Source organism: Notolepis coatsorum (genome assembly GCF_963971535.1).
Source record: "Notolepis coatsorum genome assembly, chromosome: 13".
NCBI lineage: Eukaryota > Metazoa > Chordata > Actinopteri > Aulopiformes > Paralepididae > Notolepis > Notolepis coatsorum.
The window spans coordinates 10,732,594-10,745,367 of record NC_140177.1 but is presented as its reverse complement, the minus strand read 5'-3'; positions in this window follow the sequence as shown (position 1 = coordinate 10,745,367).

Genomic DNA, 12,774 nt, shown 5'->3' with positions numbered 1-12,774 from the left:
TTAGCGGGGGATGACGTAGTTTAAGAGAGACGAATGAAAGAGGAATGGCAGTTTTGTTGTGCGACAGTAGAGTGCGTAATAAAATTGTATTTTTGCATCGGAACACGGCTCCGTTTTCACTATCATTACCGCATTCCTACATTGGTGACCCTGATGTGATCTGAACATGCAACCTCTTTTTACTGTAGTTTTAACAAAGCTTGTGTTTTTTATAGTAGTGAGTGTATGTATTGTGACTGTATGTTTGTATTTTAACCACTGCACAAATGAAGTTCCGAAAGGAAAATAAAGTAATTTGAAGTTGAATCTGTCGGTGCAGAGTCCGACCTCATCTTAAATAACAACCGGCATTGCTTGTTGTAGTTAACAAAGAGATGCAGAGTTAATGAGGCGTATGATGTTCGTTGCATTTTTTTTTATATATATTCGAATTTTATTTTCCCATTCGAATCCCATGCCCACCGAACGAGGCTTCGAAGTATTTAAGACAGGCCTAAACTAATTTAAATTTTTAATTCAAAAGATGTAATAATTAAATTATTTTTTTTGTTTTTTTCAGCAATTCTTTGTCGTTGCCGCCATCTTTAGTGTTACAGCCCCTCACACTCCAGTTCTCAGGCTGCAGCTGGTTTGAAAGTGAAAGTAAACGGGCTTCTCTGCTGGCTGTGGCTCCAGGGGAGTTTTGACACCACAACATCAGTAAGTACAATTATTTATTTGATTGTTTCCATGTCTCTCTTATTTTCTGTCTAAATATGCTGTCTAATGTTTTGAATCTGTTGTTTATTTCTCTTCAATATATGTAAGATAAGATAAGATAATCCTTTATTGATCCCCTAGGGCAGTGGTTCCCAAAGTCGGGGTCGCGACCCAAAGGTGGGACGAAAAATCTACTTATTTCAACGAACATTTCAAACTAAATAACAGATTATGCACATAAAACGCTGAAAACAACCGAAGCAACAATAGTATTTTAATGAGGCTATTATTATTATCATTATTATTTTGCAACAAGTTAGCCCTCTCATAAATAGCACATATAAATGAATAACTAACGAACTAACTTAATAGGATTGAAGTGATATTTGGCTTAAGAAAAATCGTTCGCCTGGCAAAAAAAAGAAAAGAAAAGCCTGACGATGTGCATTGGGCCGCGGCTCTCTGACGCCTTATTTTCTGGGTCCCGGCCTTAAAAGTTTGGGAACCCCTGCCCTAGGGGAAATTCAGGTGTCAGAGCAGCATGGGGGGGGGGGGGGGGATTCATAGATTCACAGTACAGTACAATATAGTAATATAAAATATAATAATAATAAAGTACTATAAAAAGTAATAAATAAAGTAATATAAAATAGTAATATAAAGGTACAAACACAAGAGAGACCAGTGTTATGAGTCTCTAGCGCAAAGAATCAAGATAGAACCAAGGTAGTCGTTGAGTCTCTAGTTCTCATGTCCCGAGTTGAGACAGTGATAACTCTGCAGCAGAACCGGCCGCCCGAGCCCTTGGTTGTGGAGCCTGATGGCTGCCGGGATAAAGGACCGGCCCAGGCGGTTTGTGGTGTGTCGGGGGGTGTGAGTCTTAGGCTGAACCTGCTCTTCATTCTGGGCCGCTCCTCGTAGAGGGGGTGAGAGGGGTTCTCCAAGATGGCTTCTAGCTTTTTCCTCATCCTCCTGTCAGCCACCACCTCTAGGTTATCCAGCTCACCACCCACTACTGAGCTAGCCTTCTTCACCAGCTTGTTCAGCTTGCTGGAGTCCCTCGAGTTGATGTTGCCCCCCCCCCAGCACACCACAGCAAAAAAGAGGACGCTGGCTACAACCGACTGGTAGAACGATGGCAGCAGTCGGCTGCACACGTCGAACGACCTGAGCCTTCCCAGGAAGAACAGCCTACTCTGTCCCTTCCTGTAGAGGGCCTCAGTGTTGTCCGACCAGTCCAGATTCTTGTTCATGTGAACTCCAAGAAACTTCGGACCTGGTCATTAGTGATAATCAGCGGGGGGGGGGGGGTGCGCCTGTCATCGCTGGTGGCGGTGGGGTGGGGTGGTGCGCCTGTCATCGCTGGTGGGGGGTGGGGGACACTGGTGCGGATGGGTGGGGCGGGTTTGTCAGGTCAAATCGGTTGAAAAACCGGTTCAGCTCATTTGCACGTTCAAGGGGCCCCTCCACAGCCGTGCTCTGTTGTCGGAAGCCTGTTATTTTCCTGCCCCCTCCCCACACCTCTCTAGCGTTGTTTGCCTGTAGTTGGCCCTCCAGCTTGTCCTTATAGATGTGCTTGGCGGCTCAGAGTTCTTTTTTGAGCTCCTTCTGTACAATCTTGGCCCCCTCAGTGTCCCCAGCCATGAAGGCTCTCTTCTTCCTGTTCAGGAGGTATTTGATGTCCCTATTGATCCAGGGTTTGTTAGTGGGTACGATGCTTTCCTCATAGAACCTGATATAATCAGTTATACATTCGGTGAGTCCATTGATGTCCTCACCGTGGGTCCGTTGGAACAGGTCAGTCTGTGGAGCTGAAGCCCTCCCTTAGCTCTTCCTCAACATCCTCCGACCACTGTGGGACAAGCCTAGTTGTTGCTGGCTGTCGTTTGATCACAGGCTTATATATTGGATCAAGTCTGACCAGGTTGTGATCTGAGCTGCCAAGCGGGGGGAGGGCAGTGTGGCCGTATGCTTCCTTGATATTTGCATACAGTAAGTCCAGGGTCTTGTTGTCTCTTGTTTTGCAAGTGACATACTGTGTGAAATTGGTCAGGGATCTGGATATCCTGACATGGTTGAAGTCTCCGTTTATAATGATGAATGCCTCGGGGTGTTTTGTCTGTAACCCCGCGACAGTGGAGTGGATGACGTCACACGCCTGCGCCGCCGCTGCACTGGGTGGGATGTAAGCGGTGACTGAGATAACGTGTGAAGATTCCCTTGGTAGGTAATAGGGTCTCATGCTCAGGGCCAACAGCTCAATGTCCGGAGAACATATACGTTCTTTAACCGTGATATGACCGGGGTTACACCGCTCTGTTTATTCCTGTCAGCTCGCACCACGGTGAACCCTGTTGTTCCACGCTGCTGTCCGGGATGTTGTCGTTCAGCCAGCACTCCGTGAAGCACAATAAACTAGCTTCTCTGTATTCCTGCTGGTTATTAACCAGGGCTGAGAGCTCATCTATTTTGTTGACCAGCGCCCGCACGTTACCCATAACAACGGAGGGCAGGTAAGGCTTGAATCTTCTCTTCTCCCTGGTCTTCCTCTCCTTCACGGTCACACCAGCTCTATTGCCCCGTCTGCGAATCCTCATTTCTTTAGGTAAATTCCTCTGTGGCTCTATCCTTGAAACAGATTAGCTCCTCTCTCGAATACACAACAGTGTTGCTGGCTCTGTTGTCGTTGGCAACAACAACAACAATATCGTTGGCGTCGTCTTGTTGTTCCATTTTCTGGCTAGACCTAACTTAAACTAACTCTTAGCTGTCTAACTTCATGGAAGTGTTGAGCCTAAACAAACCAAGTACTGTTACAAAGTGGAAGTATCGAAAAAATAAAGAGTATAATCAAAGATAAATGAGTTAAAAAAAAAAGGTAACGATGGGGAGAGGGGAGGAGCTGCTCTAACAGGCTGCCACTCTCTCCAGGCGCCATGACAACGTAGATGTATGATGTATATGTAAAGGTATATTTGTACAGTAACAACCACAATGACAAATTGCAGATAACTGTCCATGCCGTTTTCAATATCCATCCATGGAGCAGATTCACTTCCAAAGGTAGAATCTGTAATGCCACCAAACAGTGACCTCTAGGTAACGGAGCCCTGCTTGATACTGCACTGCCCATACTGCACATGTTTCTCTGGTGTGTGGCTTGTAATTGAGTGGGGATAAGGAAGGTGTTGCTATTTGATTTTATTTTATTTACATTAGTGTAAAACAAAAACTAAAATTTGTTAAAAACAATTTAAAAACTATTTAAGATTCTACTGTAAATGCAGCAGAGGTTCCGAGGCAGGCCATTCCAAAGAGTTAATGCTCTAAAAATAAAAGGTCTCCCCAAAGTGCTGGCAATTCAAGCTGCCCACTAATGTAACCTCTAGTGTAATGCTCGTGCACAGTATTACTAAAAACAATCTTATGTATAAAAACATAATTGCTGGACACACCTCAGGCTCTGTCAAGAAACTCGCACTATAATAAGTTACTAAACTCCAACCTTGTATAAACAATACGGAATTACAGATCTGAAATCTTCATTGCAATGTTTCTCTCTATTCCAGATACAATTGTTCCCCAACAACAAATACAATAATGGCTGAGTCAAGGCCTCACTGCTGTGACCAATGTGAGAAGAGCTTCAGTCAGTCTGGAGACTTAAAGAGACACCAGCGTATTCATACAGGAGAGAAGCCGTACCACTGTGACCAATGTGAGAAGAGCTTCAGTACATCTGGAGTCTTAAAGACACACCAGCGTATTCATACAGGAGAGAAGCCGTACCACTGTGACCAATGTGGAAGTAGCTTCAGAGGGTCTGGAGAGTTAAAGACACACCAGCGTATTCATACAGGAGAGAAGCCCTACCACTGTGACCAATGTGGGGAAGACTTCAGTCAGTCTGGAGACTTAAAGAGACACCAGCGTATTCATACAGGAGAGAAGCCCTACCACTGTGACCAATGTGGGGAAGGCTTCAGTCGCGCTGGAACCTTAAAGTCACACCAGCGTATTCATACAGGAGAGAAGCCGTACCACTGTGACCAATGTGGGAAGAGCTTCAGAGACTTAAGGTGCTTAAAGAGACACCAGAACATTCATACAGGAGAGAAGTTCTATCCCTGTGACAAGTGTGGGAAGAGCTTCAGTTGGTCTGCCAGCTTAAAGACACACCAGCGTACTCATACAGGAGAGAGGAGAGAAGTTTTATCCTTGTGACAAGTGTGGGAAGAGCTTCAGTCAGTCTGGCAGCTTAAAGAGACACCAGCGTACTCATACAGGAGAGAAGCCCTACCAGTCTGGAACCTTAAAGAGACACCAGCGTACTCATACAGGAGATAAGCCAATGTGACCAATGTGGGAAGAGCTTCAGTACATCTGGACACTTAAAGAGACACCAGAACATTCATAATTGAGAGAAGCACTATATCTGTGACCAGTGTGGGAAGAGCTTTGTTCACTCTGTTCATACAGCTGTCAAACACTAAAAATAAGTAGAAATCTGCTTAAAACATTTACATATTCAACAGCGCATTCATACTGGACACAAATCAAACATTCCTCTGTCTATTGTATAAACCTATGTTTTTTTATTTATTTTTTTTATTATTGCCATTTTCATGTTTAACAACCAGGAAATGCCTAAAATACCGTTGTATATACTTTATTTGAAATCTAGTAATCCATGCATGAAACTGACGTTTTTTCACTGGTTTTGTTCTCTAGTTACAACACACCACCAAGGTAGGATTATGTTTATACATGATACAATGATCACTTTAGTGAGACAAAGCAAGGCTTTTGTTTTGGGAGAAAGAGAGGCAATGCTTTGTTTACAATGACTCCTTGCTGCCCTCTACTTGTCAGAAAATAATTATTGCAGCTTTAATATTATTTTGTAATACACATTTCAAGAGGTTAATGCATGTACATATCCAACATTGGATTTGTCAATAGTTCGATTACATTTCTTTAAACGAACATTTCTTCCATTTGAAATGTTATTTTAAAGGTGCACTATGCAGTTTCTGAGAAAGTGTTTTTTGTTTGCAGAGCCTGTTTTTCTTTATCAATTTTCTTTTCTCCCCATTTCCAATTTTTTTTTTTTTTTTTTTTCTCATCCCAATTTAGTCGTTATGCCAATTCCCTTCCTGGTCGTTGCACGCCTTTGCCCCCTACTGTCGGCCTGGGGAGGGTGAAGACTACCACATGTCTTCCTCTGATACATGTAGAGTCCCTGCTGAACAGGCACCCCGACCGACCAGTAGGAGTCGCTGTTTACAACGGCCAGGACACATACCCCACCGGCTTCCTACCCGCTAACACTGCCAATTGTGTTAGTAGGGACGACTGACCAAGCCGGAGGTACCGCTGACAGCTGGATTTGATCCCAGAGTCTTTGCGGTGGTAGATGAACGCTTAGTCCGCTGCGCTACCCAGCTGTTTTTCTTCTCGTGTTATTATAAATGAAAACAAATCTCCATAGTGGACCTTTATGCCAAATAACCGTAAGATCACATATTTGAATATGGAAATAGTTTATACCCACAAGTTGTAAGCCTTGTAATGGTTTCATTATGTTACTCAAAATATGATGCTTATCATGAGAGAGGCCCTACCACTGTGACCAATGTAGGAAGGGCTTCAGTCACTCTGGAAATGGTTCAAATGTACAGTATTCTTCAGACCATGTGCTATCAGAGGCCAGTCTTATTATTCCATCATTTATTTTTGTTGGCCCATGCTTTACCTCTTGTCTATTTGATGACTGTATGCAAATAAAAAAGTATTACATCAATACTGTCCTGTCAGTGTTATTTTTAGATTAAGTATTTAACATTCTCTATTGGCCATTTTCACCAAATGCCTAAGAGAAGTTTGTATGTCTTCAGGTCTCAGGGTGAAGAGGGTTTGTCACTACAGAATGAGATGCACTCTGCCTTCCTAGGACAGGTGGAGGACTTGTTAAGCCTCACATTTATTCATTATGTAAAATTACATAATTGATTAATGATATGTTCTTGGTTCTTCCATTGAAAAGTCTCAACTCAGTATTACTAGATTTAGGATGAAAAGATGTAAGTACTATGTTGAACAAGTTAAAGATTCCATTAGTTTTTTTTTTTTTTTTTTTTTTTTTTAAAGCATTTTTATTTGTTTTGGTTTTGTTGAGATGATTGATGGGGACATGTTCAATCATAATTATTTCCTTCTAAAAACAACAATACTGATGACATACCAGAGCCAATGGCCCGGGCATAACGTAATAAGCATGTGTATAGCAGTGGGATTAGGGCTGCAACTAATGACTATTTTGGTAGTCGACTAATCTGCCGATTATTTTTTCGATTAGTCGACTAATCTAAAAACAATTATATATAATTTTTTTTTGCACTACCTATCTTTGTGAAAGTGGCTTCTCAGCTCTGGTCCAGCTGAAGACAGAGCAGAGGAACAGATTGGACATTGAGCATGACCTCAGAGTTGCTTTGAGACTCTTGTCAGGACCAAACAACATCCCCAGTTATCCCATTAGTTCCCCCAAACTTACTGTCGGTCTGTTATGTTAAGCTAAGAAGTCTTCAGCTGGCTGGACCAGAGCTGAGAAGCCACTTTCACAAAGATAGGTAGTGCAAACATTTTTTTTTTCTCGTCGACGATTTTTTATAATCGACGTTGTCGATTATGTCGACTAATCGTTGCAGCCCTAAGTGGGATACACTCTTAATTTATTTGCAATTGAAAAGTCAATGGGAGCAGACTGGAGCACCCTACAGATGGTTTAATGGAACTGAAACCAAACCAGGCTGAAATGGTGGTAGCATTGTTCTCACTGAAAAGCTACCCAAATACCTCTGATGGGCAATAGCTTAACGTTACACCTCAATTTACATGACAGTCTGCCATCCTTTCCTTCCAATGCTCGGTGCCGCGCCCCTACTCTGCCTCTGATTGGCTCTGACCCTCATCCCCGGGTGGGATGACAATAGGGAACATATCACGTCCTGTATTGATTCTAAACGGAACTCCAGATTTAATTGTCAAAGACGGACAATTCTGTATTTTATGAGACGGGTGGAAACCCTAAACCTCCTTCTCCTGTATTGCCACATGCTTCATTACAGAGTCTTTCAAGTTCAAGTTCAAGTTTCAAGTTTCTTTAATAGTTGTCATACAGAAGTACAGAATACTTTTGTACAAAATGCTTCTTACTGTTGCGCTCCAGAGACTGTGCATGACAAGATAAGTATGAAATAAAAACATAGTAAAAATAGTAAAAATTAGAAGTAAAAAAAGAGGTCACAGTGTTCAGTTTAGACATATGTACAATGTTCGTAGACGTAGTTACCATCCAATATACAATACTGTGCAGTGTACTAATATACAATACTATATAGTGCAAGGCATAAATGGACGAGGTGCAGTTTAGGTACAATTCACAGTAGGTGTACGAGTTGTAGTGCAAATCCTTTATCAATAAATATAAAGTGTAAGTGTGTTTGTGTGATCTAAAGTGTGGAGAGTGGGTGCTGCAGTGTGTTGTTTGTTTGAGTGAGTGTGTGCGTGTGGGTGTGTGTGCTGTGTGCATTTGATGGTTGTTGCATAGTGATTATTGTTCGTTTAGCGATTATTGTTCGTTTAGCAGCCTGATGGCCTGGGGATAGAAGCTCCTTCTGAGTCTTTCTGTGCTCGCCATAAGACTCCGGTATCGCTTGCCTGACGGCAGCAGTTCAAAGAGGCAGTTGTTCGGGTGGCTCGAGTCCTTAATAATTCTCTTAGCCTTCCCCTTGCACCGCTTGTTGTAAATGTTCTGGAGGGTGGGAAGCCCCCCTCTAATTGTGCGTTCGGCTGAACGTGTCACTCTTTGTAGTCTGCTACGGTCTTTTGCAGTGCTATTCCCAAACCAGGAGGTGATGTTGCCGGTCAGGATGCTCTCTATTGTACATGAGTAGAAGTTCCTAAGGATCTTCTGACTGACTTGGAACTTCCTTAGGCGCCTGAGGAAGTAGAGGCGTTGTCGTGCCTTCTTCACAACACTGTCAATGTGTGTGGTCCATGTGAAGTCCTCGGATATGTGGGCTCCGAGGTACTTGAAACTGTTCACTCTCTCAACTGGTGCCCCGTCGATGCTGAGGGGGCTGTAGTCCTTGACCCCCGACCTCCTGAAGTCCACAATCATCTTTGGAGCAGAGTGTCCACATAGTAGCAATAGCAGCAGCTTTCATAAATCTTGAAATTAAATCTGCAACCAGATTACTCCCTGTTAGGCAATATCTTGGTTTGACAAATAATTTTTTTTTGTAATCTGATGCCATAATCCAAGAATCACAATTTCAGTCACCAGCCAACTGGATGGTCAGTAATGTAAGTAATGTCAGACTCAATGTTTATAAAAAAAAAAAAAAAATTGAATACATCAAATCAATACATTTCCTAAAGACACTTAAACATCCCACTGAGGATTGTGTTTGGTTTGGAACCTGAAATATGTCTATTTAAGGATTTGGGCAACATTCTCATCATCCAGTATCTTGTAAGGGAGAGAATATTGAAATAATGAAAGTACAATAAGTACAAATAAAACAAAAATATATGCAGGTGTAATACTGATTGTACAAAGTGTACCATAGTTGTCTTCCAAGATGATTATAAGAGGACCTATCACCTTGTGTTTGGTGGATCTATGGTCTATTCTGATTGGCCAATCAGTTCAAAGCAGCTAACTGCTCAACTATTGGCTCAGCTGTATAAGAACAGGCTGTTTTCCAGACTGAACTACTCATTCAACCAGAAACACTGGATAGTCTGCTGGTTGACTTGAACCCCTCTCTGTGGCAGAACACATTCTCTACTGGAACAAGACTTTATACTAAAACCATCTGGATCCAAACTTGCTTCTGATAACATATATCAGATTTTTGACACCACAACATCAGTAAGTACAATTATTTATTTGATTGTTTCCATGGCATTGCAGAGTCTCTTATTTTCTGTCTAAATATGCTGTCTAATATTTTGAATCTGTTGTTTATTTCTCTTCAATATACGTATATGTAAAGGTATATTTGTACAGTAACAACTGTAAAGATTGTAGTCTACTATCAATCAGACAGACGTTAGATCTTTATGCTTCAGCCAGCTGTTTATTGTCTGCAGGTTGTACACAGGTGCCCTAATTATATAGCCCTACCAGTAACCATAGTAACAGCTTGCATGATGTTATACTGCCACTTAGTGGTAGCAGCTGTCATTACAGGATCTCTGGTAAACAGTACTGTATATCTGTATGTCATAAATGTATAGATGTAGCAGTACTGTATATTTGTATGTCTTGTCATATATGTCACTATATATGTATTATGGCAGTACTGTTATATCATTACCTACAGTCTAACGAGGCAGTACTGTTATATCATTACCTACAGTCTAACGAGGCAGTACTGTTATATCATTACCTACAGTCTAACGAGGCAGTACTGTTATATCATTACCTACAGTCTAACGAGGCAGTACTGTTATAGCATTACCTACAGTCTAACGAGGCAGTACTGTTATATCATTACCTACAGTCTAACGAGGCAGTACTGTTATAGCATTACCTACAGTCTAACGAGGCAGTACTGTTATATCATTACAGTCTAACGAGGCAGTACTGTTATATCATTACCTACAGTCTAACGAGGCAGTACTGTTATATCATTACAGTCTAACGAGGCAGTACTGTTATATCATTACAGTCTAACGAGGCAGTACTGTTATATCATTACCTACAGTCTAATGAGGCAGTACTGTTATATCATTACCTACAGTCTAATGAGGCAGTACTGTTATATCATTACTGTTGAGAGTCACACTAGTGACACTAGTTAATAATGACATCCTGTTCTCTCTGTCAATTGTGGGATGTAAAAGGTTTAAGCATATGTTTATGGTATATATCTGTTTTAGATCTAGGCATATGTTACTGTATGTGTCTATATGTGAAGTGTATGGGCTGCTCTGCACAAGCCAGAATGAAAAGAGCAGGTTGGCACATTTTAACCCTTGCCTGTCCTGCCTGCATAGAGTAAACATATAACCAATGATTAGTACAGGTATATGTATATATATGTATATACTATATGTACTATATATATATATGTACTGTATTGTATATGTATGTGTATCTGTATATATCTATATATGTATGTGTTGGGCTATGTACTGTATATTACGGCAGTCTGCCTCGTCTTCTTATCTTACTGTTAGTGGAGATAAGAATGTGGCCTTGGAGACAGCTCCAGCCCGAGCTAAGAGCAGGTTGGCACATGTTAACCCTTGCCTGTCCTGCCTGCATAGAGTAAACATGTAACCAATGATTAGTACAGGTATATGTATATATATGTATATACTATGTGTACTATATATATATACTGTATGTACTATATATGCTATATATACTATATATACTATATACTCATGCAAGAAGTGTATTCATGTATTGTACACTACACAGGCCAGGTCTTCCCTCTCAATACTGACTGGAGCCCAGAGGAATGTACGGGGCCTCTGCTCCAGAGGGACTTTCCACAATATCGTATTCTGTTCCAGCAAAAACGTTACAAGTACTTTTTCAAGTTACAATCCAGTGGAATAGACGGCAGCCAATGACAACTAGGAGGGGAGGAGAGTCAGTCCTGATGTGTGAGACGTTGATTGGCTAGTGAAATTACATCACTGTATTTAAACCAATGGCAAAGAGATCTTGTTTTCCTTTATAAGGGCCAACTCGCCAGAACACAGCCAGATTTTTTTGATTTACAGATTTTGCTTGCAGGCAACAGCCGTGTTAGGCTTTTGCTATTCTAGAGAGGAGATGTTTTGTTTTATATAATCTTTTAAACTGTAATGGACATTTCCAATACAGTCCTTTTTTGTAACTTCCTAAAATAAAGATGACTTCCTATAATTATCCATTGACTTCGTGGACTGATTCCGGCCAGCAATGTGCCACGATGCCGGCCGCGCCCTGATTTCCTATTGAAGGTGACTATGGCTATGAAGGTGACTGGCAGCATGTAATACAGATTGAATCAATTGCTGGTTAATGCTTTTCAGCTAAAAGTTATATATTATATCTATATATGGCAATGTTTGTTGTTTGCTGGTTCCGGTATCTCGGTTCGATGGGCTGTCAGGTCTGTGGGAAATCGATTGTCTAAATCACTGCAGGATTGGATGGTCTGTCCCGCTGGCGGACGGGCCTGTCGGATTGACAGGAGGTGCTGGGGCGTGCAAACAATGATTACGTGTTAGTACGCTAATGTTATATTATTAACAGTGGTAATACTTATTAAAAGAGTAGTAATACAACCAAGCTTTTCAAATGATCAGTACTACATGCCTTCCCTCACAAATGAGGACGGTGATGATAATGATAATAATAATATTATTGTTATTATAGGCAATAAGAGTTCTCCTAGACATACATTCGGTTTATTACAAACAAGAAGAGATTAACAACTCTTCATGCTTACATTTCATATCAACTGGATATAACTAGACCAGTGATTTTGAAGTAATCTTGACAGAAATAGTAATTGACTCGAGAACTTGGCGAGTTTAGCACCTCGCTGGGGGATATCGAGCGGCCAAAGGGTTATATCTCAAGTAAGTGATCTGAGATAATTAGAGACAAGCCCATCGGCTCTTAACAATTACCTACAGTCTAACGAGGCAGTACTGTTATATCATTACCTACAGTCTAACGAGGCAGTACTGTTATACCATTACCTACAGTCTAACGAGGCAGTACTGTTATATCATTACCTACAGTCTAACGAGGCAGTACTGTTATATCATTACCTACAGTCTAACGAGGCAGTACTGTTATATCATTACCTACAGTCTAACGAGGCAGACCCACTGAGTCCATCTATATGTAGATTTGAAACAATCAACCCTAACCCAAGTGGAGCAATCTTCCATTTACTTAGGTATGTATTTTTAGGCAGATTTTCAGAAAATAGTGCTTCGGGCTCAAGAGGTTGTTAACCCACCAACCATACAATGTTTGTGTTTCTTTATTCC